This window comes from Ricinus communis, chromosome 5 (genome assembly GCF_019578655.1).
Source record: "Ricinus communis isolate WT05 ecotype wild-type chromosome 5, ASM1957865v1, whole genome shotgun sequence".
In the NCBI taxonomy this organism is placed as follows: Eukaryota; Viridiplantae; Streptophyta; class Magnoliopsida; order Malpighiales; family Euphorbiaceae; genus Ricinus; species Ricinus communis.
This window is the reverse complement of record NC_063260.1, coordinates 19635622-19641951: the sequence shown is the minus strand read 5'-3', so window position 1 is coordinate 19641951 and position 6330 is coordinate 19635622.

Sequence of the window (6330 nt, the reverse complement as noted above, 5' to 3'; positions counted from 1 at the left end):
TTTCATTCGCCGCATACCAAGGTAGATTTCCGAAAAAAAAAAAAAAAAGAAAGGGAAGGAACGGAAAACTAACCCTAACCATTTGTGTTGGGTAGTTCTCGAAGAATTGACTCTTGATTGATTCATTCCGCAATTCCTTTTAATTAATTGGAGCCGTTTCTTCATTCTTATAATTCCGATTTGGGTAATTTTGTTTGTTTTCTCTTAAAAAGCTTTTCTTTTGGGTTAATTGAGTCTTGTTCGATTAGTTGTAAGCTTGTTTTGTTCACACGCTTATAATTCGTTTTATTGATTCACGAGTGTTCTATTGAACTTCGGAATTAATAAACGTTAAGAGGTTGTGAAAAACTTGTTCTTGTGATTACTAGAACAATTTGATTTAATTTCTATAAGGAATTCAATTCTTTGTGAGTGAAACACGTGAGGGAGTGATCTTTTCTTGTTTTTGCCTTTAACTATAAGAAGCCTCCGTGAGTATAACACTTGATCACGTCCTTTTTCTTAGTCTTTTGGTTTAACCATGTCATCCGAACCATCATTGACTTTGGAAAATTTAGCTTATACATTGAGAGATGTAGTAGAACATATGACAAAATAATTTCAAAAACAAGATGACAAATTAACTAGGTTATTGAATGATATGCCTAAAACGTCTAAAGGGGATGGTTCCGATAATGACCAAGAAAGTGAGTCTAAAGGGTCTAGACATAATCTCCAACCCAAAATTGACACTAATTTGGGTAGCATTAAGATGAAAATACCATCTTTCATGGTAAAGAGTGACCCCAAGTTTATTTGGAGTGGGAAAAGAAGGTTGAAAGGGTTTTGAATGTCATAACTATAGTGAGTCTAAAAAGGTTAAACTTCATTGTTGAATTTTGTGATTATACGCCATTTGGTGGGATCAATTGGTGAGTGGTCGTAGGCATCATGGGGAACACGAAGTTGGTTCATGGGATGAGGTTAAACGCATTATGCGTAAAAGGTTTGTGCCATCGCACTACCAAAGGGATTTGTACAACAAGTTACAAAATCTAGTACAAGGTAGTAAGAGTGTTGAGGAGTATTGGCAATCTATGGAGATAGCTATGATTAGAGCCAATATAGATGAGGATAGGGAAGCCACAATGGCAAGATTTTTGCATGGTTTGAATCGTGATATTGCTAACATAATTGAATTGCAGCATTATGTAGAGATGGAGGATATGTTGCACATGGCCATAAAGGTGGAAAAGCAATTAAAAACCAAGAGCAGAAGTGTTGCCCCTAGCTCAAAATGGAGTAATGCATGGAAAGGGAGCAACCAGCCCCCTAACAAGGGTCGTGAGGCATCAAAGGACATCAAGGCAGCCCCTAAATTTGATGTTAACACTAAACCAACGACGCAAAGTGACCTCAAATCAAAGAAAGTGCAATGCTTCAAGTGTTTGGGGTATGTACATATATCCTCCCAATGTCCAAACAAGCGAACCATGGCAATTCGAGGTGGTGAAGTGGTCTTTGAGAGTGATGAAGAATCCGAACCAGGTGAGGAGGATTACCTATACATGCCCCGAGTTGGAAGAATGTGATGATGTGCAATTGGGTGAGGTTAGTAATGTACTTATAACTTTTAGAGCTCTTAATTTACAACCTACTGATGATGACGCTCGAAAGGGAAAACATATTCCATACTACATGTAAAGTACAAAACCATGATGCTAATTGTAGTTTAATCATTGATGGGGGTAGTTGTACTAATGTAGCCAGTGCTATGATGGTTGATAAACTTAGACTTCCAACTATTAAGCATCCTAAGCCATACACCTTGCAATGGCTTAATGATCAAAGTGGGATTAGAGTTACTAAGCAAGTACGGATTGCATTTAGTGTAAAGAAGTATAATGATGAGGTATTATGTGATGTTGTTCCCATGCAAGCATGTCATATGTTGCTAGGTAGACCATGGTTATATGATAGATCCGTAATTCATAATGGTCGAACCAATGCATATTCTCTTGTAATGGATGGAAAACCGTATGTTTTGGCACCATTAAGTCTTAAAGAAGTTTGTGAATTACAAAAAGTTGTAAAGGACCGAATGGAAGCATATGAGAAAGAAAAAAGAAAGTGTGAGAGTGCATATGAAAAGAAAAGGTGCACAAGCAAAAGGGAGTTGTGTGGAAAATAATGAGGGGGAGAGCAACGAGTGGTAAAAGGAGAGTTTAGCGAGGGTTCATGCAAGAATGTGAGCAAAAGAACGAGTAAAGGCGCAAGAAAAAGGGGAGGCAAGCGAGAAAAAGTGAGTTTCTTAGTTAGAGAGCGAGACATGAGAAAGGCTTTGAGTGAAAATAGGCAAGTACTTGTACTTATGTACAAGGAGACTTTATTTAACACTAATAATCTTAACTCTTCTCTTCCTAGTGTGTTTGTAAGTGTTTTGCAGGAATATGACGATGTGTTTCCCGAGGAGTTACCTAGTGGGTTGCCACCACTAAGGGGGATAGAGCACCAAATTGACTTTGGGTCGGGGTCATCCATTCCAAATAGACCAGCCTATAGAGTCAATCCGGAGGAGACCAAAGAGCTGCAACGCCAAGTTGAGGAACTACTAAGTAAAGGTTATGTTAGGGAAAGTCTTAGCCCATGTGTTGTTCCTGTTTTGTTAGTCCCTAAGAAAGATGGGTCTTGGCGTATGTGTATTGATTGTCGTGCAATTAACAAGATTACCATTAAATATCGTCATCCTATTCCTAGGTTAGATGATATGTTAGATGAATTGCATGGAAGTGTTATCTTTACTAAAATTGATTTGAGAAGTGGGCTATCACCAAATTAGAATGAATATAGGTGATGAGTGGAAAACAGCATTCAAAACTAAATTTGGTTTGTATGAGTGGTTGGTCATGCCTTTTGGCTTAACTAATGCACCAAGTACTTTTATGAGACTAATGAACCATGTTTTGCGTGCGTATATTGGTAAATTTGTGGTAGTATACTTTGATGATATTTTGATTTATAGTAAGAGCTTTAGTGAGCATGTTGAACATGTTCGGATGGTGTTGATGGTTTTGCGTGAGAATTCTTTATATGCTAACCTTGCTAAGTGTGATTTTTGCACAAACAAACTTGTGTTTCTTGGTTTTGTTGTTAGTAAAAATGGAATTCAGGTCGATGAAGATAAGGTAAAAGCAATTAAGGAGTGGCCAACACCAAAGAATGTTAGTGATGTGAGGAGCTTTCATGGGCTTGCAAGCTTCTATAGGAGGTTTGTCAAGGACTTGATTCTGCCGCACCACTTAACGAGCTTGTAAAGAAGAACGTGAAGTTTCACTGGGAGAACAACAAGAAAACGCATTTAATATGCTAAAGGACAAACTTACTTCATCTCCCATTCTTTCACTTCCGGATTTTTCCAAAACTTTTGAAATTGATTGTGATGCTTCTGGTGTAGGTATTAGAGCTGTTTTAATGCAAGATGGGAAACCAATAGCCTATTTTAGTGAAAAGTTGAATGGAGCTAGCTTGAAATATCCAACTTATGACAAGGAATTGTATGCTCTTGTGCGTGCACTCAATGTTTGGCAGCATTATTTACTACCTAAGGAGTTTGTGATTCACACGGATCATGAAGCATTAAAGCACTTGAAGGGATAAAACAAGTTGAATAAGCGCCATGCTAAATGGAGTGAATTCATTGAAGCATTTCCCTATGTCATTAAGTACAAGCAAGGTAAAGAAAATGTAGTAGCCGATGCACTATCTAGAAGGTATGCTTTACTTGCTTCTCTAGAAACAAAATTGCTTGGTTTTGAGTATATCAAAGACTTGTATGTTGATGACCACGATTTTGGTTCTATTTTTCATGCTCGAACATGGTGCTATTGATAAATTTTACAGACATGATGGATTTTTGTTCAAAGAAAAACGTCTATGCATTCCTATGTGTTCTATGCGTGAATTGCTTGTGAGAGAATCACATGAAGGTGGTTTGATGGGACACTTTGGTGTTCAAAAGACTTTAGATGTTTTGCATGATCATTTCTATTGGCCTAAAATGAAATCCGATGTGAATAGATTATGTGCTAATCGTATTGTATGCAAGCAAGCTAAGTCTAAATCACAACCTAATGGGTTATACATGCCTTTGCCCATACCTAATTCTCCTTGGATTGACATATCTATGGATTTTGTGCTTGGATTACCTAAGTCTAAACATGGGCATGATAGTATTTTTGTTGTGGTGGATAGGTTTTCAAAGATGTCACACTTTATTGCATGTAGGAAAACCGATGATGCACAACATGTTGCTTCGAATTGTTCTTTAGAGAAATTGTACGTTTACATGGTATGCCTAGAACTATTGTCGTTGATAGGGACACCAAGTTTTGAGCTATTTTGGAAGACCTTATGGGGTAAACTGGGAACTAAATTACTTTTTTCTACTACATGTCATCCCCAAACCAATGGTCAAACCGAGGTAGTAAATAGAACTTTGTCACAATTACTTAGGACCATGGTTAAACGAAACTTGAGAACATGGGAAAATTGTTTGCCGCATGTTGAATTTGCATATAATCGTAGTATGCATTCTTCTACTCAATTTTGCCCATTCGAGATTGTTTATGGCTTTATTCCTTTCGAGTCCTTTAGATTTGATTGCTTTACCTTTGAGTGAACAAGTGAATTTAGATGGTGCAAAGAAGGCTGAATTTGTGTTGAAGTTGCATGAGCAAGTGCGTGCAAATTTGGAAAGACGCAATGAACAAATCACCAAACAACGCAATAAGTGGCCGCGAAAAGGATGGTATTTGAAGTTGGTGATTGGGTTTGGGTGCACTTCAGGAAGGAAATGTTTCCCAATCAAAGAAAATCAAAGTTGATGCCACGTGGTGATGGTCCATTTGAAGTAATAGAGCGCATCAACGATAATGCATATAAAGTTGACTTACCTGGTGAGTATAATGTTAGTGCTACTTTTAATGTTGCTGATTTGTCTCCTTTTGATTTTGATGAAGGCGTTGATTCGAGGTCGAATCCTTTCAAAGAGGGGGGGAATGATGCAACCAAAGATGCATCTAAGTCAACTAGCATGGATCCACTAGCCTATGGAGGACCGATGACACGAGCAAGGAGTAAAAGGTTCAAGCAAGCCTTAAATTCTTACTTGGAGCATGTTTTGAAGATGGCTAATGATGGTGCTTTTAATGAAGATCAATATACATTTCTGAATGAAGTTTAATTTGAGTTGTTAACTCTTATTCCTTAAGGTGTTCCTTATTGAATTTCTTGAGATTAAATTAACTTGTTTGATTTAGTTTCACATCTACATGTTTGATCAATCAATTAACTTTTTATTAGTTTCTTGAGTTGTTTGAACATTCTTCATCTATTTATAACTAAAGGGCTTAGTAGTTCTATTGCTAAGTTTGTTAGTTCCATAATCAATTGCAAACTTTCAAGTTAGATCTTGGGGCGACAAATTCGAACTTATTGGTAAGGGTGCTTCCTCTTAAATAGGGAGAGCGTTTATCAGTTTGATTTTCTCACCATTACTTATCTTGGTGTTTGAACGTATCCGGTTCGAGTTCGTATCACTTACCCTGCAAATTGGAGATCTATTGAAAGATCCATCTAGAGCATATCTTATAGTTGGCTTTTGAATTTAAAAGTTTATTTTACGAAATATAGTTTTACAATTAGAGATACGTAATTAGTATTTGGAAATTACAACTGAAAAGTTTAAGGTTGGACATTCAAGTTTAATTATAAAATGTAATGTTATGGCAGGAAAGTACGTTCATGCAAATATAAATATATGTGATATATATGCCATGACACATTGTTCCAAAGCATTGGATTTGGGTGGTACATAGTTTCACTTTATATGATTCATGAATATCCAATAATAATGTACCATCACTCTACGATGTTGTGCCTTTGCTTTGCCTGAAGCTGCCCTTGTAGGATTTTGCTTATCCTTTTAACATCACCCACGTGTCTATGCATGTGGCTTTGTGGTCAAAATAGCACTCATCAAATAAGAGAATCCCTTATTTCAATTGCCCTTCTGCCTGGCCTGCCTAGTGGAGATGGTCTGTTTACTTATTAAGAAATTAAGAAAGGCTACAAGTACCAAAATGATAAGCATGGCTCAATTATACAAAAAAACTAGTGCAATCATTTTCCTCTGATTTTACGAATAATGTTAGACTATTCAAGTTTTAAAATCCCCACTATATGCTGCTCTTGCATTTGCCTCTTAACCCTGAACCACCACCCACCACCCACCACCCTAGTTTACGAAATTGTTTTAACCCTCAAAAAGCTAATGTCCATTGCTTCTAAGCA